Source organism: Carettochelys insculpta, chromosome 13 (genome assembly GCF_033958435.1).
Source record: "Carettochelys insculpta isolate YL-2023 chromosome 13, ASM3395843v1, whole genome shotgun sequence".
NCBI classification, from domain to species: Eukaryota; Metazoa; Chordata; order Testudines; family Carettochelyidae; genus Carettochelys; species Carettochelys insculpta.
The window spans coordinates 39,491,880-39,519,632 of record NC_134149.1 but is presented as its reverse complement, the minus strand read 5'-3'; the positions used below and the strand labels follow the sequence as shown (position 1 = coordinate 39,519,632).

The following is a 27,753-nucleotide window of genomic DNA, read 5'->3' as shown; positions in this document are numbered from 1 at the left end:
CACTTAAATGTTCAGAACAAATGTGGTGAAAATGCACCTCTTGGCCATAAGATGACACACTAAAAATAGAAGAGTTGTAAGGCGGTTCACTTTAATTGGGTACACACACACTTATAAATAGAACAGCTAAATCAGCCACTTCCTAAGCATTTCCTGATTGTGGTGTTAACGTTCAATATGAAATATTACAGAGTAATTATTGCAATGAATAATGAATATGTCCCCAACGCAGGAAGAAATAATCTTGGGCTAAAGCCAAATGCTTTTGAAGTAAAGTTTTAAAAGTCAGGAATAAGCCAAAAACCACTTATTGGGGGAAAAAACAAAAAGGTTTTGTTTCTGCGGATTTCAGAGGCCACTAATCTGGTGTGTAAAATGTGACTGTTATGAATACAATTCTTGTTTGAGAAAGGTCTTCTAATGATTACCCAAATCATAGACCAAGAAGGCCACATCCTGGGCTGACTGTGATGGGGCAGGAAAGAGAATCCCCTAAATCCCATGATCAATCCAATGAAACTCCTCCACAAGTGGATCTGGCTTTGCAGTATTTTTGTAGCTACTGTTGGGGCATTGCAGCTTTCCCCTTCCTCAACACCATCATGTATGCTTAAGGTTGTGAATCTATGCTACCTTCCTCCACCCCACTTTTGAGGGAATAAACCTCATCTACCAATGATACGGTAAGCAGTTACTGGAAATTAAAGCTTAGTACATTGCTGACTCAGCAGGAAAAATCCAGGAAGGGGAGTATCGACCCAAACATGTCATGTGCTTCTCATACACAGTGAGCAATAAAGTATCTAGCATATTTTAATGCCAGTAGGGAAAGATGCCCAAGTAATGGCACCTGTGACTCTAGTTAGCTGACAGAGTTACTAACTTCAAATGCGTCAAAAAAAATCACAGACAATAAATAGTAAATGCTGGTTTCTTTTTATTCACTGCATGGCTTTTGACTCTTTAGAGTTCATGCTTTCTCCATAATGAAGAAGGTGGGAGACATTTTTTCCCAAATGGCAGTTCAGATTCCCTTGTAATTACATGATTCCAGGAGCAGGAAGTGGCCTTAAAGACATCAAATTCTAGCAGTTGGCAATACTGGTTTCCTTTCCAAGATGATCTCAAAACAATCTAATTTAATTTCTAATCATTAATAATAACCTGAGTTGTGACAGAGAGATAGCTGCGTTAGTCTGTATTCTATGAAAACAAAAAAGCTTTTTTGTTTTAATAACCTGAGTTGGTTTTCTAAATTACTTGCTGCTGTTAAGTCATGTTTATGGTTTGGTCATAGACCATATGTTAGAGAGCTAGGTTGTGGGGTGGGGGAGAGAAGGCAACAGTTGTTCTCCGTAAGACATGATCATACAATTTAAAAGATTTTTCTGGATTACTTGAAAAGAAGACTGTCTAGCATCTCTTGCTGATGGGAAGAGAAGTAGACCGCAAATTACACTCTGCTCATATTTTTATGCCACACTGAAATAGGGATGGATTAGATTTAGCCATTACTAGCTATGTAAAGGTGTTACTGTATTTTGAGATTGTAAAATATACACAGTAATGTAGTTGCCTGACCAGCTGTGATCAAAATTTCCATTTCTTTTTGTAAGTTTTACACAGGAAATGACGTATGTACACACACACACACACACACACACACACCCCTCTTAGTCTAAAACACAGGTGGGCAATATGCAGCTGATGAGCCAGACAGGGCTAGCCTCTGGTGGTTCCCAGAATGCTTTACTTACCTGCATGCCCCTGGGTATAGCCACTTGCAGCTCCCATTTCCTGTGGTTTGCTGTTATTGACCAATGGGAGCTGTGGGAAGCAGGAACCTGACCCATGCCACTTCCTGTGGTTCCCAGTGGCTGGGACCGGTGAACCACATTCAACAGGAGCTGTAAGTGGCCATACCTGTGTATGTACAGGTAAATAGAGTGTGCAGCGGGCTGTTGGGTGCTAACCCTGGCAAGTGGCATCTGGCCTGCAGGCTGCTTAGTGCTCACTCCAGACTAAAACAAAGAGTTTCATATTAAAATATTATGGGGATAGACCTAATCTTAGAATCTTTTTGAGTGCAAATTAAAACTTTTATAAAATAGCTTATGCACTGCAGGAATCAGACCTGCTGAATATGTAATTAGGCCTTAAAAGTGATTCAGTATTTTATCCAGAGATCTCACAGCTATTTTCTAGAAAATGCTACGTCCACTGAGCCAACTTTTAAGCTCAATGATATTTATTTCGTAATTCTGTTTGTCAATTTGATTATATATATTCAGTGTGTATTTTTGAACATAAATATGTGTACCTTCCTAAAAAACACAAAATGCAGTGGTAGGTCTCAGCAAGTAAGATATGAGCATAAGAATGAGGATGACAAACATACGCTTACAGTTAATTGGTATGAAAATCTGGTATTACAAAAAGTTCCATAATCAATTCAATCTCATCTGTGTCCAAATGTCTTATGAAAACAAGTCTGCACAGTACAGTGCTCAAGTGAAGATACACACAAACAATGTTATAATCTTTAGTTCTTCATGGAACTACTTCTCAAATACAGTAGACTAAATTTTGTTTCTAAAACATCTAAGATGCATGAAGAATAGTGTATACCTGAATCAGTAACAGCCATTTGTTATAATCCGGACACAGATCATTTTCCAATGTATTGCAGTGAGTGTAACTTTTGCACCACAAGTGCTTTTCAAAACACAATCCATAAATTTAAAAGTGTGTTTAAAATGTGCTGGCATATGCAGCATCAGAAATACAGAGCTGGAGTGGATGGCAAGAGGTCGTCTAGCCCATCCATCTTTGATGAGGCAGGAGTACGTATCTTTTGACCATCCCTGACCTAACCTATTTTTAAATGCCTCCAGTGATGGAAAACAACATCCCCAGGCAACCTGTTCCAGCATTTAGTGTCCTTATAGTTAGAAAGCTTTTTTTCTCTCAATAGTCACCCTAACTTTCTCTTGCTGCGAAGTAGGCACATTACTTCTTGTCCTCCTCTTTATTCCTAGATACATGTTTAAATGTAGCCATACTGACATGCATAGTTACTTGAACCCAGCTTACCAAACGATCTAGATCACTCTGAATCAATGATCTGTCCTGTTCATTATTTTCCACTCCTCCAATTTTTGAGTCATCTGCAAATTCTATCATTTTTTTATTTTGTTTTATTTGATGTCATTGATAATGTTAAATAGCACAGGGTCTAAAACTGATCTCAGAGACCCTTTTAGAAAGACACCCATTCAGTGAGATTCCCCATTCTCAGTTACGTATTGAGTTCTGTCAGTTGGTAAGCTTCTAATCCATTTAGGGTATGCCATGTTAATTTTATATCATTTGGTTTTTTAACCAAAATTTGTGCAATATCAAGCCTAATGCCTTGAAGAAATCTACATATTTTATAACAGCATTGTTACCTTTAGCGAGCAAACAACTATAATCTTGTCAACAACAAATATGACCTTCTTCCTCAACTGTGGAAGAACGTCCGGTGAGGTGCTCTTATGTGATTCCACATTTCAGGAAGATCAACTAGATTGAATTTATGCTCATAAATAAATAAATTCTAATTCTCTTTTTCTTCTTTTTAGATCTGTTGGTTCCATGATTAATGTTGTATTCAACACATCTATTTTTGTGTTAACTGAATGATTATACATTCCCTGTTTTTACCCTACTCTATTGTTATTTATTTAATGCTCTCCTGTCCCTGAGGAGATTGGCTCCCTTTCTGTAAGGAAGGTGTGGGCTCTCCCAAATACACGCTGTCCAGACAAGGTGGATGAATGTTTCACAAAACCAAAATCTTCCATTTATTGAGTCTCGAGTTCACTTCCAGAATGCACTGCATTCCATCTTTCTTCATTTTGTGCGATGGGCAGGATCAGAGATTGTCTGGACATTCAGCTTCTTCTGAGTGCTAAGTTCCCCGAAGTCATCTTAGCTCATAACACATTATGGTTGGTACCAATAAGAACAATCACCAAGTAATATTTGAACATTGACTTTAGAAGCCTATCTAATTTTAGAGTGAAATCTTGTGTCTTGACTCTGAGACAGCAGTGCATCATTCTATTGTCTACTTGCCACTTGCAGAATGTCTTTTCAATTCTTTTGGGTATTTCATTTTCAAGAAGACTCATCTGTCTTGCTTGGATAGTCGAAGAACACATTGTGGGAAAACCTTATTTTGCTTTCTAATCAGCCATTGATGGCCCTGTTCCTTTGAACTCGTATTTTGACTATTATCTTCCACAGTTCTGATGCTAAGGACCTGGTATCAACTAAAAACTTCTGGTTTTGCTGTTTTTCTCCTTGTACTTCTCTCTAGTTGCCACAACCTGCCCATTCTTGTCTATCTCAAGCTGTGTAGTATGCTGCCATGACTGCTTGTTTCTCGTAGTTACAAACTGCCACCCTTCCCTCTGGCTTCATCTCTCTGACTCCTTGATGGCTACTTCCTTAATTCCTTGAATGTGGGGTACTGAAGTTTCCTGAATGTGGCTATCTAGGAACTCCACAGCTTCTCTGATTCTCGGTAACAGTTCTGCTTGCCTCCTCAATCCAATAATCTTTTCTTTCAGCAGTCATCAATTTGCACTTCATATACAACAAACACTTCCAGGCTTCAGGAAGGAAATCAAACATTGCACCCTTATAAAGGGTTGTGATCATTGTTGTCCATCATGAAATCACAAATAGAGCTGAACGAGCAAAGAAAGTTATTCATGCTCACTCTGAAACTTTCCTGTTAAGCTGCCTGTGTTTGGAGCTCTCAACTTTATGTAGCAAGTGACTTTTTTTTATCCCTAGTAGCCAGATAGCTAGGATGAGCACCTTGTGAGGGATGCACCATTTCTGAAGTCTAAGTGGTTCCTCAAAGGAAGAGGAAGATCAGGGACACTCTTGGTGATTTATGTAAAACACAGAGGTGATCACGAACTTAATATAAAGCAGAAAATGTGTAGTGACATTTCTGACAGCACTTAGGTCGAAAGAGTGATATGGAGGGTTATTTCTGTGGAAGGCTATTTGCCCTGAATCTTGTGGTTGTGTAAAGCTAGCTCCCCAGTGTATTAAGATGACATCTGTGCCAGGGTAATGAATGTGTGTACTGCATCGAGGCTGCCGTTGATAAACTCCTAGTGCTGTATCAGAATAGTAAGAGAGAGATAGCCGTGAGTCTGTTCTGGTATGGCTATGGTCTGAAGAAGTGGATCTGTCCCATGAAAGCTCACCACCAAATAAATTATTTTGTCAGTCTTTAAAGTGCTACTGGACTCTATTTTAGTTTTGCTATATCAGAGTTATTTCTCCAGTTCAATGAGGAGAACCTTGCAGAATAAGCTGGGTGGAGCAGTCTGTACTGATAATGGTCCTGCCCAAAGTAGACTTTAGGAAATCTCATCATTCTAGAGGTGAAATAATGGCTACTACCATGATTAAACATCTGTCTTTTACCATATTGTTTAATGTCCTGAGCTCTAGAATGTGACTCCAACATCGCTTTACTATGAGGATCAGGAAATAATGGGAGTGGGTACTGAGAGGCTGAGAAGTGTATCTTCTCTGCCCGGCAGTGCAGATTCCTAGGGATCCTAATGTGATCCAGGAATTCAGGATTGAAGAGAATGATCCATCTTCTTTCTGAAGAGTTTGGGCCCTTACCACTCAAAGTCTTCTGCACCTCTCTGGACAAACCAGAAAGCTTTAGGCAAGAAGCCTGCGTCAGTTCCACTGTCATGAAAATTGGGCAGGATGACATATGAGCTACATACAATGCTGTCTCTAGCAGCAATCTGGTTTGTAGCTGATCCTCTTTAAGAATGGCTTGAAATTGCTACTTTGGTGTCTCCAGAAAATATTCCAGAAAAGCTCATAATTTCCCATACTTAGTAAAAATCATATCTGGCCATAACAGCTTGGGAATTCATAATACTAAAAAAGTTATACCATTGATAAATACTCCATCTTGATAAACCCGATTGTATGGGGCTGAATTGGCATTATGTTACTTGCCTCATGTGTGAACCACATGCACAATAATGGACTTGGGTTGCTAATGGTGAAACCGGAAGTCTGACATTTTGGGAGATGTAGGGTTTTGGGTGTTTGGGGGTTTTCCCTCTCTCAGTTGTTGTAGATGACCTTTCATAGGATCTGGAATGACTTCATTAGCTGGGACGGCAATTGAGGAGAATGTGTGCAAAATATCCCCAGCCTTGTGATGTGTATCTGCCACCTGGTGTAGAGGAAGCTGCAGCTCATCTGCCATGTTCTTGGCAACTTATTCCAGCTTAACCACTTAAAATAGGTTTAAATTGCAGCAAGGTAGGTTTATGTTGGACATGAGGAAAAACTTCTTATTTCCTGAAGTTAAAGAGAAGTTTTCACCCTCTTCCTTGTAACAGACTTTTAGATACTTAAAAAATGTTACCATGTGCCCTCTCAGTCCTCTCTTTTCCAGACTAAACAGACCTAACTCTTTCAATCTTCCCACACAAATTGTGTTGTATTTTCTACACCTTTAATAATTAATTTCTGGTATTTCTCCAATTTGTCCATATATTTCCTGAAATGTGGCACCTAGAACTGCCCACAGTACTCTAGTTGTGGCCTAATCTTCATGGAACAGAGTGGAAGAACCACTTCTCCTGTTTTGCTGACAACACTCCCACTAGTACACCCCAGAAAGATTTTGCTTTTTTGCAATCATATCACACTGCTGACTCATAGTTAGCTTGTGGTCCACTGTGACCCCTAGATCGCTTTCCACAATACTCCTCAGTCATTTCCCGTGTGGTATATATGCACATGATTGTTCCTAAATGAACTACTTTGACTTTATCTTCACTGAATTTCATTTTACTAATCTTAGATTGCTTTTCCAGATTATTTTGAATTTTCATCCCCGCCTGTTGTTGTTTGTGAATTTTAGAAGTTTACTCTGTATGTCATTGTCTAAATGATGAATATGCTGTACAGAACTGATCCCTGTGGAACCCCACTCATTATGCCCTTCCAGCATGACTGTGAACCATTGATAATGCCTCTTTGAGAGAGATTATCCAGCTAGCTATGTACCCACCCAATAGCTTCATCTACATTGTATTTTCCTAGTTTGTTAACGTTGCTTCTCTATCACCTCAGTTTATTTTTGTGATGGAAATAAATAGTATTTAGCCAACTCTGCTGTAGATACATTTACCTACATCTCGTTAAATGTAATGCAAAATCACCCATGTGTAACAACAAGAAGAGATGCCCATTTTCCTGTCAGTATTGTACCATGAGATGAATTCAGAAAAAAAGTTCTGAATAATTATTTGTAGTTAAATTGTAATTATATTAAATCATTTCACTTCAGAGTGCAATTTCAAATGTATAATTTTTCCTCAGTTTTTTATATATATGAAGAATTACAGATCTGGTCTGACAGGTAGTTTCTTAGTGCTCAACAGTAGTTGGTATTAAAAGAAAACTCAATAGTTGCAATGGTTTTATTAATTCAGTAGCTTGTTATCAGCATGAAACTCTGCTGTGTTAGAGGGAAAAAACAAATTATATTTTACAGAACTGCACTACTAAGATTAAATCACTTTTCTATATTTCCCTTTCTTATCCTCCCTGCCAGGTATTAAAAGTCAGTGCTCTCTCTCTCTCATTATGAGCCTCACTTTTTGCAAAATATCATCTCTAGTAGCAATATAGAAGTTACATGATCAAACAAACTCAATTATAGCAGCTTTGGTAAGACTGAAATACTTGATAGCAGAAGATCCACAGCGTACAAAACAATAGCTTCAAGGAACACAAAACTAAATCGGTATTATCCTATAATGGGTACAGCAGTGTTTACTTTGACATGTCTAGTATAAAAGCTGGAACTGTATAAAATCATTCTCGTGGGCTTTTAATGGCTAATATTTGCATATTTAAGTTGACTAATAAGTTGATTAATTCACTGGAGTTAAGTCAAATCTGGTAAGTCAAAGTATCATTCAGAAAAATAATTATTCAGCTTTACATTTGAACTACATACAAACAGCAGTGATCTTTTGTGGGCAGAATGTCAAAGCGCATTAAAAACATCTTTTCTGAAAAGGATTACTGGGTTTGTGCACTTCAGTTTCTCTATAACACTTTCATTTGTAAACTGATCTTGGATCTTATTTATGTTCCACAACATATATGGTATGTGCCTATAAGCTAAGAAAGATGCTGAGAACCGATATAAGATTAGACAAATTGAACAGACATAAGCTTCAGTTAAGTCATGAATTCTATCTAGTGGTAGCCCTTAAAGGAACCAATTTTAACTTACTGAAGATTATTTCAATATCCTCTTTGTGCTTTCTCAAAATCAGGGGGGTTGTTTTAAAAAGCCCCAGCTAAACAGGCAGCGTGCATTTCGAAAATGGCAGTTTCGAAGCATGTGCAACTGCCATTATGCTAATAAAGTGCTGCATATTCATGGCAGTGTCCCATTAGACTAATCTGAAGTGCTACATTACCATAGCCCTTTCAAAAGGAGGGGCTAATATGGCCATGGCCTCTGTGATCATCATTACGCCAATAGTTTTGAGTAAGATGGATAGGCACAAAAGTATTTAATATCATCCATACGGTTGACAGGAGATAACCTAACTTCACCTCTTCCACAAGTTACTTCCAAATGAGAACACAGTAAAGAAACTTTACTGATTTTAAATCCCAAGAGTTCAAAAGTGACAACTTCCGATGATAAGGTACAGATATAGTGAATGTTCAGAAAGAGAAAATTATCACCCCTTGTATCTTGTAATTCAAATGTAGAGCAATCATTCTAAGAAGATGGGGGCAAAGTAGCATCTAGACAACAGGTTAAATGTGACAAGTGAAATGAAACTGTGCACATTTTGTTGTTCAACTAATTAGTATCATGAGTAGCTTATATCCCAGCTGTAGCTCTGGTGGTTTAAAACATTACTTTTTCTTAATTTTCAGAAGCACAGTTTTAAAATTATAACTGTTAAATGGCAAATTATTCAAATATGAAAATAGCGTCCTCCCCTTTCTTCCTAAAAGAACTGTACCCTACATTTTCAGAAAAACAAGCAACCAACTGTGCAGTCAGCTATGGCCACTGCATGTGTAATTACTTCAATGGTATTCATGCATAATTTGCAACGTATTTCTGAAACCTGAGGTTTTTAAAGTCTCCAAAAAAGAGCATACAGCAGCAGATATGACAAACAGAATCTGGAATTTCATTTTAATTATAAAATCAAATTAGAGCTCAGTTTCGTACTGTAATAAAAGTGTGCCAAGATATAAATGGAATGAATACATTAAACCTAATATGCAAATACTATGTAACTGCCTTCATTCATTTGCAAGATATGACAGTGGTGATTGTTGTCTTTTTTATAATAGACAACTGCCATCAAAATTAAAAGGGTTCATCTCAATGTACTTGGTTTTATGCCTGTAAGGAAAAATTACTCACCTTTTAATTATACTTCTTTGAAGATACCATTTTCTCTTTTGAGTCTCCAGACTGCATCAGGAATCTAATGGAAATCCCAAAGCTACAGAGTTTTGTATGGCTACACCGTCCCCAACAGAGCAGCAGCAAGAAACAGTCTGACCCTGAACTTTCTGAACCTTTTTTTTGGCAAAGGGATGAAACATTCACTTACAAGCAGCAGTAAAAGAAACATACCCAAATACCTCAGGGAAGTTGGTAATAGGAGATATCTTCATTGAAGCAACAGCAGAAGGGGAATTACTCCTCCTCCTTCCTTTAAAAGCAATCCTGCGACCATGCTTTCACAACTGAAGAGTAGAAGAGCCATCTAATAAATGCTGTGGCAGAGAGGTCACAGTAGCATGCACTGGAACCAGAGTCAGAACATTGCATCTACTGCTACATAGGGAGAAGAGTGGTACTTGTGCGAAATGCTCCGGCTTGAGAATTAGTGGCCAAGCACTTTTGTGACAGACGCAAGAGATCCAATACATTATTTTGGTATATTTAAAAATTCACATTCTTCATACTAAATTTCCAAAGTCAATATACCTGCTATTTTAAACTTCCCAAAAATGAAATTATGACCTTTTCTAGGGCAATCAAAATAAAACAGAACACATCTGAAAAACAAACAAACAAACAACCCTCCCCTAATAACCTGGCTAAGTAAATTTGAAAACATTCACTGAAAAAAGAACTAATATCAACTTAGCAATGGAAAGAACACAAAAAGTTCCATTTTATCAAAAAAATTCTGGTTGAAGCAGTACAGACAACGGGGGAAATGAACCCTTGATGGGCATTTGTAAGGCCTGTACCTTTGGGACACAATGAAAGCATTTGCATCAAATATTTATTTATTCAGTCATTCATTTTAAATGTTGCTCCCTGGGAAAGCCTAATGAGATACACATCTCATTCTCATAAGAGACCCAGGGGACAATATTCATATATAATTCTAGTGTACTTTACTACACACAAACAATATAAAATAGGCATAATCTAAAATGGCAGATGACGGTGAATAGAGACACTTTTATTTAATATATTTCTTCAGAGCTTGGATGTCTCTTTCTGTGAAAAGCATACAATTAAAAAGAAAAAGTCAACATTCCCCACATCTCAGTATAAAGGAAAACTTTTTAATGGCAACCTCTGCAACCAGTTTCAGCTAGTTGGGTCAGCAATTCCCAGTTTGTTTGGTCTCTAGGTACATTACAATCAACATTTATTAAAACAATACAAACTCCCACCCAGTTAACTACTCCACAGTCTTTCTAGCTCTGCAAGGAATTAAACACTGAAAAGAGCTGGAGAATTACAATGCACTGCACTAAAAATTAGTAAAAAGGCCACCACACAGTCTGCAGATGAAGAACCCTAACACACTGTCACTATACTTTACAGTTTCAGTGAGCAAGTCATTGGAGCTGTGATGGTCACGTTGTTCCTATGAGTGATTACAACAATTGATTCTAGTCAATAGGGAGGAAAGAAAACTAGATGAGGAAATTGAAAGTCCCAGAACTCTTTGTAGTTTATGGAAACAAATCTTTCTGAGACAACGTAAAACATATGTTAAGGAAAGCGCATTATTAGGAAAACTGGTAATATATTCAAGTTTGAATAGGTAGCCATCCTAGAGCTGCTGTTAGGATTCTTTGTTGAAGCACACAACAAATTAATCTGCAAAGGTATGCGTACCTGTAAAAGCACAGAAAGCTGCGGATGTAGGTGTGTATGGTGAGACTGAATAGTACCAGAATGGAGTGTACAAGAACTTACTTGGCACAGCACCTGAATTGGCATGAAATAAAGATCCTTTAGGAGATGGTACCAACTACAGATACATAAAGCAAGCTAATGAAACACAGACAAGGGACTGCCATACCATAACAGGTTGCACTAGTCATTTTTTCCAATTCGGAAACAAAACTCAATAATTCAAGAGCCGCAATGCATGTGAACATGAGACAGTCCTAATAAATACTGTCAAACCATACTTTTTCATAACCCCTATTTCAAGAAAAGCGCACACACAATGATTCGTAATGTGATACATGATTACTGCAGGCCATTCACAAACTTATTACATATTCTATTTCCTCACACTTTACATGTGTGTTTGTATCATTGTCTTCCTGACTGTCACTCCTGAACCTTCTCTTTCTCTGGAGGACACTAGGGGGGAGTTATCAGACACTTCGAGATCACACATCATTTGCTATTTACATATGAGTTGATCATTTTTGTGCTTTTTTTTTAACTTTACTTTGCAGTTATAGCATTGGGAGCCTTAAAAAGCCACTAGTGGCTCCAGAGCCACAGGTTGCAGACTCCTGCACTAGCCAATTTACAAATTAGTGATAACCACTTGTATTAGTTGTATTTTCAGAACTTTATAAATAAATCATGTCACACCCTTTGTTTTGTCAATGTTTTCTCTTGACTTTTTTTTCATGTGCAGTTCAAAACTAAGGCAAGACTGAAAAAAAATTCTGAACATCTTTTTGATTTTATCACCAAATATACATTAAAGTTTCACATTCTACTTCAGTTTTTTCAAATAACTACCCATAGAGAAAATCAGGAACAGATGCTTCTCTAAATTGGGGCCTAGTCAGTTGCACTGATTGACTAGTTGTAAAACAATCCATGTGTAAACTGAGGTCACAAAGTACTCTGCAACAGTGGTTTTCAACTTTTTTTATTCTTATTTTGTATGAAGAGGCATGCCCTATTGAAAATCTTAGACGCAGTTTGTGGACACCTGTGGGTCCACACACCACAGGTTGAAAACCAGTGCTCTGAGACAAGTAATTCATACTTCATCATTCAGACTAGCAACCACTTTTCTCATTATCATCTCTGATTTTGCAGATCAATACAAAAGAACCAAGAGGAGTACCTGGCTGAGCTGTTAATTTTCTTACATCCTATGATTCTGAAAACAGATTTTGAATGCAGTTATTGTCCATGTTTTTAGAGGCTCAGTAGTTGGAAAGTTTTATTTTGTTTAATACTTTAAACACCAACAATTACTTTTTTAAAAGACCAATTCAATAGGCATCATAAACGTGCTTGGTGAAAGAAATCTGAAATTGACCTTTCAGAACCAATTTAAGGTGACATTGGGATTAATCTTTTTGTAACCTGAAATCAGAAAAGATCAAATGGTACAGTGCTCCTATATACAGTTTGTGTGCTAAAGCACAGAGTTAAATCTTTGTCACTCAGCAACTCTAATGTATGGTTAAAATGGCTATAGTATGATCTATTTCAACCCTTTAGTAAAAGTTTGAGTTTTCAAGCTGTTGATGGAGCATGACATTCAAAAGCCCTGTTTGGTGAAGTCAAGCACTCATTTGACTGATTTAGGGCCAAATCCTGGACTTCTGTGCACAAACTGTGTGAGGCTCAACACTTTCTAGAAGATATACAGTATTTGGAGCAGAGTAGGAAGAGGGGGGGAAAAATCCTTTCTTCAAACTGCACAGTTACTGCACAGCGGAAAATGAGGGTTGCATATGAATAGTTCTGGATCTCTCAACTCAACCTTTCCTTGGGGTTGAAGCTCAGGAATCACCTATGGAACAGAACCCTACTGAGCACCAGACAGACTTTTGCTCTATTCTTCACTCTGCAACTTGGTTTTGAGTTGAGGGTCAAGCATCCGGTAATGCTGAAGACAGAGGAACACAATTTGGCACACAGGCAGCACTGATCTCCATCTCAGACAGACATAATTAAAACATAAAATCCAAGAACATGCTGAAAAATGTCAGGGATTTTTTATCCCTTAGGCATTATCATCCCCATGGGCCAGAGAGAGCAAGCCCTTGGCTGTATAACATCATGCAGGCACATGAAAAATCTAAATTAACATAGGCTGCCATTTAGCAGCCCCCAGCAACGGTCATTCTGAGTCAGCTGGTTTCCCCGGTAACCTGAACTCATGAATAATTCATGCCCCAGGTTCAAAAATTCAGGCCTCTGATTGGGGACAGGTGGGACGTTTCTAGAGACTTCCACGGCCCAGAGGACCTGGTTGAGAACCACAGGTAAAATCATGAATCTTCAAATAATTTTATGAATCATGTATGAACCTTTTGTACATAAGCAGGTGCCTCATACCATTCTGGGGCCCTGGAGTTTCACAGGCAAGGACCCTGTGACTCCGCACGGGGGAGCATGGCTGCTGGTCAGCATCTGCTGAACCCCAAGGCTAGCTGCAAGGTGAAGAGAGGCAGGAACATCGCAGCGCCGCCATGTCATCTGCGGTGCTCACCAGCCCCAGCTACCAGCGCACCCAAGCGGCAAGCGGCCTCAGCGGGAACGTGGCTGGGTGGTGAACTGGCCCGTCACTGCCAGGCGGCGGGTACTGCGTGCCCAGCCACTGAACCCTGAGGTCGCCACCACACCTGCGGCATTACCATCTTGCTTGTGTTAACATCATCGCTGCCATCTTGATTGACCTTTCAGCATTGGCTTTTTCACAACCAATTACTACACCTACCTGGACGTGACAACCACCGGATGTGACCACCCACCTTGATAACGACTACCAGACTTGACTCTTTACCTTATTTAGTAACTTATTAAACAAGTAATCTTTTACCTGACATTACACAGGGCCAGGCCTAAAGGCCCAGGCTGGGTTTTTGTTGTAATACAAATGTAACTACTAATGTACATACTAAATATGTTTAATTATTGGATAGTATTGTTAGTCTTAGCTGTTAATTAGGATTGTTAGTAGTAAGATAGTTAATTAACATAGTTAATTAATACTTAGATAGAAGTGTAATATATAAGTAAAATATTGATTACCACGCCCTAACTTTGTTGTTCCATTCTCATGCTACCTCTGTGACCCGGGGAGCAAGCCATAAAGGACACCTGGGTTGCAGGGCTGGTGTTGGACGGAATACCGGCCACCAGCCGGGGCCGGATTAGCAACCCGGCTCCAGGGATAAAGGTGGGGAGTAGCGCCTCCGCCTACCCACTGGTAGCCTGGGAATCTGAACACCTGCTCCCAGTTACCTTTTTTCCTTAATTAATGTATATTTATATATATGTACATATTATAGCATAGTATAATAGCATAGTATAATTAATATAGTATAGTATAGTATAGATAGATAGTTGTTGGTAATAGATAGTTGCAAACTTAATAAAGATAGTTTTATTGTTTGTCCAACACTCTCGCGCTCTCGCTCTCCCTCTCCTTCTCCCTCTGCAAGCTCCTTCCCCCTGGGTGATTTTAGGCGGGACCTCGTGCGCTTGCATTGTCCCCATTGACGACTGTGCTCCTCTCCTACTCGGGCGGGTGGTGGGGTCCCCCTGCCCTGAGAAACCGAGGGTCCCCGTGCCCAGCTCACCCGCCGTCATCGGCGGGGAGGGTACCTCCAGTAGCACGACAAAAAACCTAAACAATGATCAAACATCAGCTAAGTAAATGAACCCTTCTGTAACTATTGAATTGCCATGTTTCTCTGAGTAAATATGTATCTTTTATGGGGCAAACTTTTTAGTTCGGTTAGGTGCTGCAGCTTTCTCTTAGATGCCTCTGACAGTGTGCACTATGTTTACCTTTTTTAACAACACCATGAGGGATATTATCTAACATATGTCTGGTAAGGTATCATTTGAAGACTCATAATTTGCTGATCATTATTGTCCTGGTAAAATATGTTTGTTCCATGTTAAATAAAACAGGCACAAATCAATTCCTCAAAGATAAAAGGCAAACTGATGTCTCAGCAAAATGTTCACAAAATCAAGTGAACTATCACCTGTTTAAGCAGCCATGTTTAGGCAGGAAAAAAAGATGTAAGAAATCTACATTTTGGCAAGAGAGCCACTGGAGCTTCCAGTCCTCACAGAACTTTGTCTCTTGAACCCCAGCTGGGATGATTTTGAAAGAAAACATAACTATAAGAAAATGGGAACAGATGGCCCCATACATTAACCTCTCTCTCTCTCTCTCTGGTCATTGCTTTAACAACACTTGAAAGAAAAGGAAGTAATGATGAACTGAGGAGTAAGGGTATTGACTGAAAGAAATCCAACCAGACTGCTCTAAGCATTTGCTTTGCTTTGAATTAAATTACCTTTGCTTTGAACTAAAATTAGCTTCTTAAATTACATATTAGTGCATTTTACTTTTCAGTCTTTGTAACCAGTTCTGACTTTTATACCTTGTTACTTCTAATCACGTAAAATCTTTCTGTAGTTTATAAACTTGTTTTAATGGTTTATCTCAACTAGCATGCTTGGACCGACATGCATATCAGGCTACAATGTAATACATGTGTGGCATGCAATAGCACCAATACCATGTAGTGGGGAGTGATTTACACATCTGAAGGCTGTGACAGCAGATCAGGAGTAATTGCTCTCAAAGTGAAGCAGAGTAAGAGGCACCTCAGGTTCGAGAATGGAGGGGGACACAGGAGTCTATCCTGTTACGTACATTGCTCTAAATCTCTCGAGAGTTATATGAAGACAAATACAAGTGAAGTCTGTGGCTATTAATTGCCCCACTGCATGGATTCTTTATTCCCATCCCTTTTGTAGCTTGGGATGGATATGGAGCTTTTTGTAACATTGTATGATACTGTATCACTGTACTGATACTCACGACTGGTGAGTTTTCTGTATAACAATCCTGGTTTAGTATAATAGGGTCTGTCAAGGAAAATAAACTGGAAAGGAAAAAAAATAGCTCAAGATAAAGCCACTTCTCAGCAGTCACTTGAGAGCTGTTATGAAAAAAATTGTCAGGACACAGAAAAAACATGTGAATGCAGGAGAGCAAAAGAACGGTGGCAGATTTCAAAATAAATACTCTCTCAAGGGTTGGGTAGTTGTATGGGGGAACTACACTGGGATGTCTGAAGGCATTAGGTTAATATCACTGCCTGTAAGTAAGAAAGCCATACAAGTAGACTACGTTTTTTAAATCCCTTTTGTCTAAAACAGTGGTTCCCAACCTTTTTGACCAACTTTGACAATTCAGGAAGACGTTGTGACCCAAGGCAACTGAAAACGGTGGGGGGGGTGGAGGAGGTTGTCCCCCTGTGAAAAACACATTCCCTCTGTCTCCCAGCTTAAACCCCTCTCAGCCCCAGAATGCCATCCATACCCAGGCTTAAACCCCTCTCAGCTAGAACTGCCAGATTTTTGGAAAACTTCTGCAGAACAGACAGCGCCACCCATGGGACCCCCAGCCAGGTTTGCCTGCCCCATATAAGATTTCCAAAATGTGGGGTGGAGGGTGGGGATGCTGGCAGCTCTGCAGCTGGGAGCCAGATGGGTTGAGGAGCCCTGGCTGGCAGCAGCACGAGCTGTGGGATCCCTGGCAAGAATGTGCGGCGGGGTGTGTGGGGGGTGAAGAGTCCTGAAGCCCTGCCGCATGAAACGGGCTGGAGCGCTGCGACCTGCCTGGAAGAGCCAGCTCCAGGATCCCAGAAAAGGGGCCGGGGGACCCTGAAGCAGCGTGGTGGGAGACGGGTGGGGCATGGAGCCCTGAGCAGCTCTCAGGCCCCTTTTCTCCCCTGTCCATAGGCTTAAACCTGTCTTAGCCACCCCAGCCCCTGCACTTTCCTGACAGGGGAGTTTTAAGCTGCCACTGATGACCCCTGCTGCTCTTTCATTGGGCCGCCTCTTTTTCTGCCTGGCTCCCCGCAGTCCTCTTACTCCCTCCTGCCCTGCAGGCTTAAATGGTACCCAGTTTAATTGGTTTCAGGGAAGGATCCCTCCTGCTGGCTGTTAAACCAAGTAGAGCCACGGAGGAGTCAAGTGACTACAAATGGCTCCTCAAGAGCCCAGTCGGTGACCCTTAGAAAATCCAATCACAATCCATGTTTGGGTCCCAACCCATAGGTTAGGAATCCCTGGTCTAAAAGTTTTGTTCCTACTGATAGAATAAACAATTAATTGTTTTAAAGAAGGCTGACTTAATGACTATCTAACACTGGTCACACACTCCCAAAAGGAAGAATCCACTTGAACTTGCTGGGTAAGAATGGTTGATGCACAGGTAGTGCTAGGCCCAATCTAAGAGCGTGGGAATTGTGAAACTACACACCCATGACAAGTGACCAGAGAAGGGGCCACTCATGCAGACGAGAAGGGGGGCAGAAGTGCAGCTAGTCCTGTAACTGTGACATATGATATTACATGTTTAGTTAATTGCAGTCCTTGTCTGATTTATGTGAACGTTTAGCTCGTATTAACTATGAACTGTTTTATACTCTGTCTTATAGATAAAAATGCTTTAAAAATTTGTAAGATAGGCTGTTTAAAGGTATGTTTGATGACACGTACTAGCCCAGTGTACAATTCAGCTGTGAACACATTCAATTCACAAGGAAAACACAACAGATTGTTTTGTAACCAAAATCTAAGTGGCTGGCTATCTTTATCATGATCTCATCTGGTAAAGAAATATTCTTCCTGTTCTGAGCTCAGAAAATCCAATAAGCAGAGCATCACATAATGTTAATTCAGAAAAAAGATAGGATTCTTAAGTTCTATTTATTTAATAAAGATAGCTTTCTATTACTACAGGTTAAACCTATTTAGGCCAGCACTCTCAGGACCTGACTGGTGCCAAATCAGAGAATTTGCTGGACCAGGGAGATCAATATTGTCTAGCAGCCTTATCAACACTTCCACTGCTTACTGGGCTCTTAGAAGACATTTAGGAGCAAATTACAGCTAACTAAGAGCACAGAACACTGAGAGCCAGGACTGGTGGCTGAAAACAAACTTTATGGGACCACAGGAAACTTGGCCACACCCATGATAAGTGATCGTCTGGCTAACTAAAATCATGCTGGATTATGGATGTTGCCAGATGAAGGGAGTGCCGGACTAGAGAGGTTTATCCTGTAGTTAGTCCAGTGACGTATGCTGTCTCACCTCTCTGTGAAAGCAAAGTGCCCAATAAGTTAAAACTCCTTTAACTACTGAAATGTCTATTTAATATTTAAATTCCAGATTGCTTCCTTTGGTAAAGTCACCCTCTGGGGGACACCTCACCAAAACAACTGAGAGCTCTCTATGACCGTTGATTACAAAAAGCCTTATTTTGAAACAACACATGCCTGCCTCAAGGGTTACAAGACAAATCAATCTATTTTCTCCTTCCCTCCAAGGGTAAGTGGCCTTCAGAAAAATCACGCAGGGAAACAGACCTCCATGCCAGTGCATGCAGAGACATACACATCCATTCTACCATGTTTGGAGACTGAATTCCCAGGTGAGAGGACACTGGAAAGAATATCAGAAGTTTGAAAACAAACTACTGTATCAGACTGGAAAAAGAAGCAATGCGAGTATTATTATTTGGGTTGCCAATGTAATACTTCCATTAGCTTCAACTTTCATATTGGTGGGAAGGAGGGAGCAGTGAGGGGCGGAAGAAGTTGTATATGAGAGAGAAAGAGGGGGAGAGAGAAGAAAAAAACAAGAATGTTATAATATAGGAGGGTTAAACTTTTACCCCATAAAGACCCTAGGAATTTTGCAACTGACTTTTGTATTAGCAGGTTTAGGAGCTACAAGAGGCCTCACTGAACGTTCACTAAAGTCACTATTGCAACTTCGTCCTGCTTCATCCTTTGCAGTTTCCTCTTCCAAACACCAGTTGTGACAGCGGGTAAGTTATTCCCTGCTTCTACCATGTTGTCTAAAATAGAGACAAACTGCTTCCCAAAGCTACACTGGAGTACAGTAATCTCTGCTACTCATTACTCTACTACTTCGGGCCAAAACAGCTGGTCTCCAGAAAGCAAAGAAATCAGATTATATTCTTCATCTTTTTGTTAGACCTTGATTTGATCTGATACACTCTTAGTCCTAGCAACAAAGTCATGAATGAAAATATTTTCCAAGTCTATAAAGGAAGGCTGTGTATTCAGCTAAAATACAACTGGCCATAGAATGAAAATTGTTGAAAAATAACACAGAGCTGTCTTTTAAAAACAGTACCACGTTCCCTTGGAGCACAGCATTGAAACTGTTTTACTCAACCTTTAATGTGAATTTGCTCAATGGGACTGTGTATACAGGTGTAGAGCAATTATTAGATTTGATAACTGAATGAATTCAGGTTCCCATTAGAGCTTGAATGCTTCAATGACCCCATTATTTTCCTTCCACTGCTCCCAGACCTGATCAACTTAATTATTCTGACTAGTGAAACATTTAGGACATGAATTTCTGATTTGTTTTAACCCAAATGGGACAACTGCGAGTGCTTCATTAAAAAAAATTACACAAAGGAAAATGAATTCTATTATGTGCCAGAGTTTGGAAGCAGGTCAGATCCAAGATACATGCTGCACAGTATCATACAGATTCCATGCCAGACTGTATTTATATTCCTCTTCCGTTTACACTGAAACTTGCTCCCAAGCAAACCCCTGATGTGCAGCCTCTCTGATGGATCGCAGCGTTACTAGAAATCCCCTGGCTGAATCCCATGCATTTTGCTAAACATTTAAAGTTACGTCTTCAGTTTCTTAACATGTCAAATATTCAAAAGTGCAAAAAGCATTCAAAGAGCAAACAAATTACATGTCTGCTTTGGCAGTGGGGAAAAAAAACCCAGCAACATAGGGACAGAGCTGTCTAGTAAAAGCATCTTACCTTCTCCCTTCACGGCTAACATGCCCTTTTGCTTGCTGTCCTGAAGTAAAATTATTTTAACTAACAAAAAAGTCATCTCATGTCAACTACAACAAATTTGCTGATATAAGAATATGTTTCACTAATTTAAATGGCACCTACTGTTAATATTAAGGAAAATAGTACAGGTAGTGGTGAAAAAGGTACAATGTGCAGATTTTTAACAGATGATGTAATGCTAATAAACTACACTATTCATAAACAATACAATTTAAAATGGCTTCCAATTTTTATTATTACTCCCAGTGCTCCTATTCCCTCTACTACTCTTTCAATTTGCCTTACCACTGAAAGTAAGTTTTACTTAGAGGCTACAAATAGGAATTAAAAATCAAGAGAATAATGGGTTCTGAACTTTAAGTAAACAAGCAGCCGTAAAGTTAGGATTTCTAATCTGAACACATTTCTCCTTAAAAAGAATGAAACTGACATCCAAGTGGTCCCCTTGCCTCCTTGTACTAATGATATGTAAAGGCTGCTGAGCTTGCAATAAACGTGTTTACGTCCAGTCAGATTGCCATCATTTTACAATCCAATCTGATTCTTTAAAGAAAATAAAGGGAAGTCGCTGGAGACCAGCACCAGCTTGCGCTTTGAGGCATTTCCTGACATCAGCTTTCACTTCGCACTTCAACTGAAAGCACTAGATTTGACAAAACACATAGAAAGTCATGAGAGAAGGCGCTTCACCTCTTCTCCAAAACTGCTTGACAGGAGTCAATAGTGATTCCTTCACAAAACCACACTGAAAACCTGCCAGATGAAAGTCCGTGGGGAAGCTTTCTAGCTATTCCTTACAATATTTTATTAAAGAGGGGCGTAAGAATGCATTTGCCTCAGCAGGACTTTTTTCTTCCGTCTTCTGGTTCAACTCAATCAGTTTTAGCAGTTGGTAGTTTAAATACCAGAAGTTACAGTCTCCCTTGCACAGATGTTTTATTCTTTGCATACAATATGAAAGCAATGAATTCAAAGATGGAAAAGAAAGCAGGAAGTCCTCTCTTTTCTGGAAAAAAACATTCTTTTACAGTATGAGCTGGATAACATTCTTCTGAGCACTGAGCCTTTCCTAGTTTTCTTCCTAGCCCACAATTACTGATATTGCCTGTCAAAGGAAACCACTTTCCCATATCCTGCAGTAGTCCTCTTCCTGTATTTTTAATGCAGCAGCAACACATTTGCTTTAGGAAAAAAAACAGTGACAATCCCGCAATAGCTTGCAGTCCACATGTAAAATGAAATATTTTAAATAATACAATAAAGGCAACCTATCCATAATTATTATTTTTAGATTAAATAAAATATCAACTTTTTAATTTATGCCTATGTTAACATTTGCAATTCAGCAGTTTGCAATATTTAAATGGAATTGAATATGCTATGAGAAAACTTAAAACTGCATCTTTCCTGTCTGAGTGGCTGGTGCAAGCAGTAATCATTAATGCCTGTCCATTGCCTTCATTATATAGCATTAAAGAAAAGCTCCTGTTCGAGCCTGGCAATATGATCTCGTTTTTACCTGTTACTTCTCTGGGCCCGCCAACTGTGAATTACTAAATATTGTATGTGTCTTTAACTATAAATTATTTGCAACAAAGGCATGTACAGGTTATGAAATGTAAAGTTACTCCCTTATTAAAAGGATTTATTCAAAAACCAATTTAGAACGCAAGACAAACACATTTCAAACTGTGAGATGAAATATAAAAACATCCCTTATACCCAAATTTCTCTCTTGGCTGAGCACAAACAGCTTCCATTGAATTCACAGGAGACCAAGTGCATATCCAAAGGCAGAATTCGGCCCCTAATGCTGGTTTCTTTACTTATCATAGCTACATCTGCTGATGCACCCAGCAGCTGAATGGCCAGATGTATCAGTGATACAGAATATCTTTGCCACTGAGATTTTCTAAGGTTTATAAAGCATCTGATCTTGTTCCCACTGAAATCAATCAGAATTTTGCCAATGACTTCAGTGGGATTAGGCACAAACCTCTATGGGGTACTACAAATTGCACAGGTTTTAATAGTAAAAACAAAAAATTAAATATCACCCTAGCCTTTAAATTATTACAGTGGTTAATGTTCTGAAGACAGTCATTGTTCTAGTGGGTGTGTTGAAAGTAAGAATAATTTAATGGTATTTGCATGTAATAATAACCATCCTTAAAGCCTATTGTGATATTCTTATGTGGATGCTACAGTACCAACAATGAAGTGTATTGAATTATCTAGGGAACAAATTTAGCAGATTATTAGCCCATCATTCATCTCTGCCATGTGAAAATGTAAATAAATGTAGGTCCAGATCCTCCGCTCTGTTGCAGTGTAGGGTAAACATGACTTCTAAGCAAGGTTTGCATTTGCCCTATTTCCTCTTCTGGAGTGGGTCTGCCTGACTTCCAGAGTATAAATATCCAGCTGCAGCAACCTCTCTCACTCCTCCTTATGCTAAGGCTGTGGGAGTCGGGAAAGATGGAGAGAGAGGAGAACAGCTATTCACCATATGAGGAATCCCTCTTAGGAGGGAGTATCAACTGGTAGCTGATTCCTCTGGCTGTACAGTCTTTCTGAGCCACCAGAATAACGCAAAGCAGCAGAGACAGAGAAGATAATGAGGGCAACAATATTCAAATAAACCACAGGATTTTTTTTAAACTGAACATTTTTGAGACATTTCACAAGTGATTTCCTGAGTTCCAAATGAGCAAGTATGAACTTTTGGGTGAATTATATGCATTGTTTGACATTTTTAATGTTCTTGGAGATGTGTGTCCCCAGGGGTGCTCCACTGTAGGTGCTGGGGTCATCCTGGCACCACAGATTGGAGACTGTTCTAGCTGTATCCAGCCGGTCTGCGCATGTGCTGCTGCTGCTGCATCTCCCCATTTGTGCTCTTTTGATCACGTGCGCAGATCAGCTGAAGCCCATTCCTTGAAACTGCTCCAGAATCTGAAAGGTAGACAACAAGGCAGACTCCGAAGCGGGGAGTAGGGTGGGGAACTGAAGCACCCACGGGGACATGCATCTTGAAGAACGATAGTTACTGCACAGAGGTGAGTAACTTCGCTTTCTTCGAGTGATATCCCCATGGGTGCTCCACTGTAGGTGACTGACAAGCAGTTTCCCACTGACTAGGAGCGGGGTGAAGGAGTCACGGTGCAACTGACGTAGAGAAGACCACTGAGGCCAGCAAGGTGTCTGCAGCCCATCAGGTCTGGATCACGTCATGCCTCATGAATGTGTCGTGGGATGACTAAGGAGCTGCTCTGCAGATGTCCCTGAGGGGAACTCCCCACTGGAAGGCTATAGAAGTTACCACTGCTCTCATGGAGTGGGCTCGCGGCTAAGTCAAGAGCCACTAGTGAATTTGGTTGTGTGTGTGTCAACAGGAACTCCATCCCCATAGGAGGGTCGAGGTATTTCTTGTCGAGCCTCTTGTTGGTAGGGAAAACTGAAGCAGTGGTCTACTATATGTCATCATCCACTTCCATAATGTCTTCTTCCATAGGAATGGCTACCCTGGATGAATAAGAAGGTCATAGGTTCTTTAAAAGCCCACTTCTCTTTTTCTGCACTTCAGCCAGAGGAATGTGCTGGCTGATAGCCACTCTCTTGAAAAGGTCATTACAATTCTTTAACTCATCCAAAGGGGAGACGTCTCCAGGGATAATGGCCTCATCAGGGGATGAGGAGGATCATTCCACGTGAGGCGCATCAGGCTCTGGGTCCTCTGCATCTGATGCCAGCCTGATCCCTGATTCCAGACCCTGGGGTGATGGAGACTGTACTGGCGGGGACAGGATCAGAGCTGCCGACATTCAGGAAGAGGTGTAACCTGCCGTGGAAGGGGCCTGTGATCAAGACCAGCCAAGAGACTTCCTCCTAGGAGAGTATCTGCAGGAAGAGTAATAATAGTGACTGTCTTGATAGCAAGAGCAGCTAGAGTGGCAAGAACACAGCAAGTCACATGATCACCTATGCCAGTCCCAGGACAAGTCTATGATGAGCAGAGAGCACTGACACCCTGGGTGAAGGCGACAGGGAGGGTGACCTGTATCTGCAGCATGCCCCGTGTTCATGTGTCAGGGTCAGGAAAGGGAATGGCAGCCTGTGTAGCTCATAATATCAAGGACTAGAACTTCGCCATTTGCAAGGAAACAGAGGAGGTGACCTCGGTGCTGAAATGTCTGGAGATTAAGAGACTGGAGAGAAGGTTGGTGATAGCAACTGAGGGCTAACACTATGGTGCTGTGATTTGGTCGGTGCCTTCCTTGGTGCCATGTCATGCAGGACTTCTGGTGCCGACAGTCTACGTACTGACAGGCCCGGGGTCAGTGTGGCGAGACCAGCACTGGAGGTGCCGTGGTTATGGGCGGGCCTGGTGATGGTACTGTAGCTGGAACTGGTGTCGGAGCTGGGACAGCAGTCAGTGCTGTTGACATTGATGGTGAAAGCACACTAGGTACCGGGGACTTGGGAAGAGTTATCTATGCTCTTGGTTCTGGGGCCTGAAGGTTTTGGTGCCTCCAGCATGGGCTCGCTTGGTTTGCCACTCCTAGTTGCCTTAGAACTCAAGGAAGGGGTGCCTGAGGTGCTGGTTTTTACTGAGACATAAGGCATGCTGCTCTGCGACAGGGCAGGCAACGACTTAAGTCAGAGAAGTCTTGGATTTCTTAGAGGGAAGAGCCGTTGAGGAGGAAGCCCTGTATTGAAGCTCAGGCTGCTCCAGTCCCTTTGCAGTTTAGTCAGGAGAGGGTTGAAAGGCCTTATCAAACAATATCATCTTGAGGTGCATCTCACAATCGCCCTGGCCGTTAGTTTAGAGCAATGCTGGTACTTCTGAGGGATATGACCTTCTCCTAGGCAACATATGCACTCGGAGTGACCTCCTGAGTCAGGCATGGCTTCGCGGCACTACTCACATTTCTTAAAGTCCTGTGATCTAGGCATGGTCAGTTATATAAGTCCAAACATTGAACTGTAACTTTTAAATATAACCGCAAAGAAAACTTAACTATATGGTAACTGTAGGTATTAGAGAACAACTTCGAACAATAACAGATTGCCTTTTTTTTTTAAAGGAAAGAAATACAAAAAACTGAAGATAGAACAACAAGAACGATATACTGTGGAAAAATAAGCTTTCTAAGTGTCATGACTTCAACGTGGTGAGGCAGCTGGCTCCATCTGCAGCCTGGGGCAGTTGAGAAGGAACTGGCCTGAGCCTGTCTGTGCACATGATCAAAGGAGTGCAAACAGGGACATGCAGCAGACTGGCTGGATACAGCTAGAAGAGTCTCCGATTTGCGGCACTGGGATGACCCCAGCACCTATGGTGGAGCACCCACTGGGACATCACTTGAAGAAAAACAATTGCTCTATAAACTTTTTTAAAGCCCTGTTTACATTACATACCATAATGGAGTTTCTTCTGTGTCAGCCTTTTCTAAATTTCCCAAATGAATATTAAAACAACAAACCGTTATTGCTTTAGTTTATGTTACACTCAGCAAATGTTAGGGGCCTATATTCTGCATTATTGAAAGGAATTCTTTTTAAAATCTTTCATTTAGACGAACCTTTCCCCTTGCCCCCCAAGAACAGATTTCAATACTAAAGAGATGCCATGAAGATGTGCCATTTGGCAGAAAGACATAGAGGCATAGAGTGTGTCATGACAATCCCACAGGTTTTAATGAAGGATTTATTTTATTGTGCTTGAAGCAAAACCAGCTTAAAGTTAAAATATCAGAAAATAAATTACTTCCCAACTCCCTATGTCTGAACACAGCTGTTTCAATGAATAGAGCTAGGACACACTGCCCTTTGCTTGTTCTATGGCTCCAATCAAAGGTATTTCTGGGGTTTCCAACTATTTCATGATGCTATCTTAAAAGACAAAAGTGTTGCTATGCCTAGGCAAATGAGATGAACTGAGAACTGAGTGGGACCCTTAAGCCCCTTGATACCACAACTCCAGATTTCTGACACCATAAACTCTTATAAAATGCATTACCTCTAATGGAAGGCGCACAAGTGCCAAGGTTAACTTTCACTGTCATTGCCTTTGTCAGTTTATGTCATAACCTTAATGTTATTTAAACACACTTTTTGTTTTTCAATATTTTAGTGGATGCTTGTGATTTCCCCCCCTCAACCTTGAATTTTGACTTACAATGTAACACAATTCACGGCCAGATGACAGATGACAGAGTTAAATCTTTTACAAATTTTAGTTTTTCAATTATTCTTTGATGCCAAATGAACTTTGCACCCACATCAACAGAGGCATTCAGGAAATGAATAAAAAAATACCTTCACCATCTGCAATGCAAGTAGGGCTTAATACTGGATATTTGCTAGCTATGCCATAAGATGTTAGCACTGCTTCCTTAACTTCAGTCAATGATCTCTTTGCTTTTGAATTATGTACTACCACACTTTATGGGCATCTGTGCACTCCTTAAGATCTCATAGGTATGAGATTTCCCAGTCTTCTTCCTCTCTGTGCTAAACAGGTTAGCCTAGCTAACTAATGTCACTTTATGAATCTGATTTATACCCTAAAAACCCTAACTTATTCTAAACTATTTATGCTATGGTGCAAAAGGGTGACCAGAACTACAAACAGTACTCCAAATGTGGTCTGAATAATGCTGAATACGTGCTGGCAACCACAAGACAGAGACCCTTCTGTACACTCCTTAGGATTATTGTCTTGGTTGGGAGGTGGTTTTGCTGTTATGTGAACATTCTCGTTCAAGTGCCTTTTCCTTGTCCACATTTTACACAAAGCTATCTTGGAAACAATAGATTTCTTGGCTAATTTTTGGTCCTAGGATTATTATTATGCATATCTTTCTTTACATTCAACAGATTGACATAGTTATTAGTTGAGAATTCAATTAACCAAATCAAAGTAAAATGCAGACAAGACGGATTTTTCCTGAGCTTTCTATTGAACAAACCAACAAAACAAAAAAGCCAAAGCCAAAACAAATCCAAAACATTCACACAACCACCCATACAAATGACAGTAAAAATAGTAGAAACTAATCTGGCACAGTGGCGACAGAAAATAACGGGAGCAAAAAGCTTCACTGGTAAAGAGCAAAATAAGGGCTGAATCATTCTTCTAATATGGAGGATCCCCAAATCTAGTGGAGTTGGCAAGACATCTCACTGACATCCATGGGTGAGCTATGCATATATATACCATAGAATAAGATCCACAATAGGGATTTGGGAAGAGAAAATTTTCTCTAATGTTATTAAGGCTGGGGAAAAAATAACCATGACTGCACTGGGCATAGGGATAACCAAATAAAAATCATACATTTATAGAATAGCCCAGATATTTGAACTAGTTGGCAAGTTGGATAACTTTTGGGTAATATCTGTGAGCCTGAAATTTGTGTCACGTCACTCCTGCTATTAGCAGTAGCCAGTGCAAAAGAGATGGCACCTGCTAAACACATCCTTCCACCTGAGGACATGTGGAGAAA

At 40.2% G+C, this 27,753-nt stretch overlaps 1 protein-coding gene across 1 annotated transcript in view; it reads right to left on the bottom strand.

The window, feature by feature from the left end:
• The window catches only part of DIAPH2 (diaphanous related formin 2), an 829,633-nt gene that overhangs the window by 5,815 nt on the left and 796,065 nt on the right, over positions 1-27,753 (bottom strand). The gene's annotated exons all lie outside the window — the stretch shown is intronic.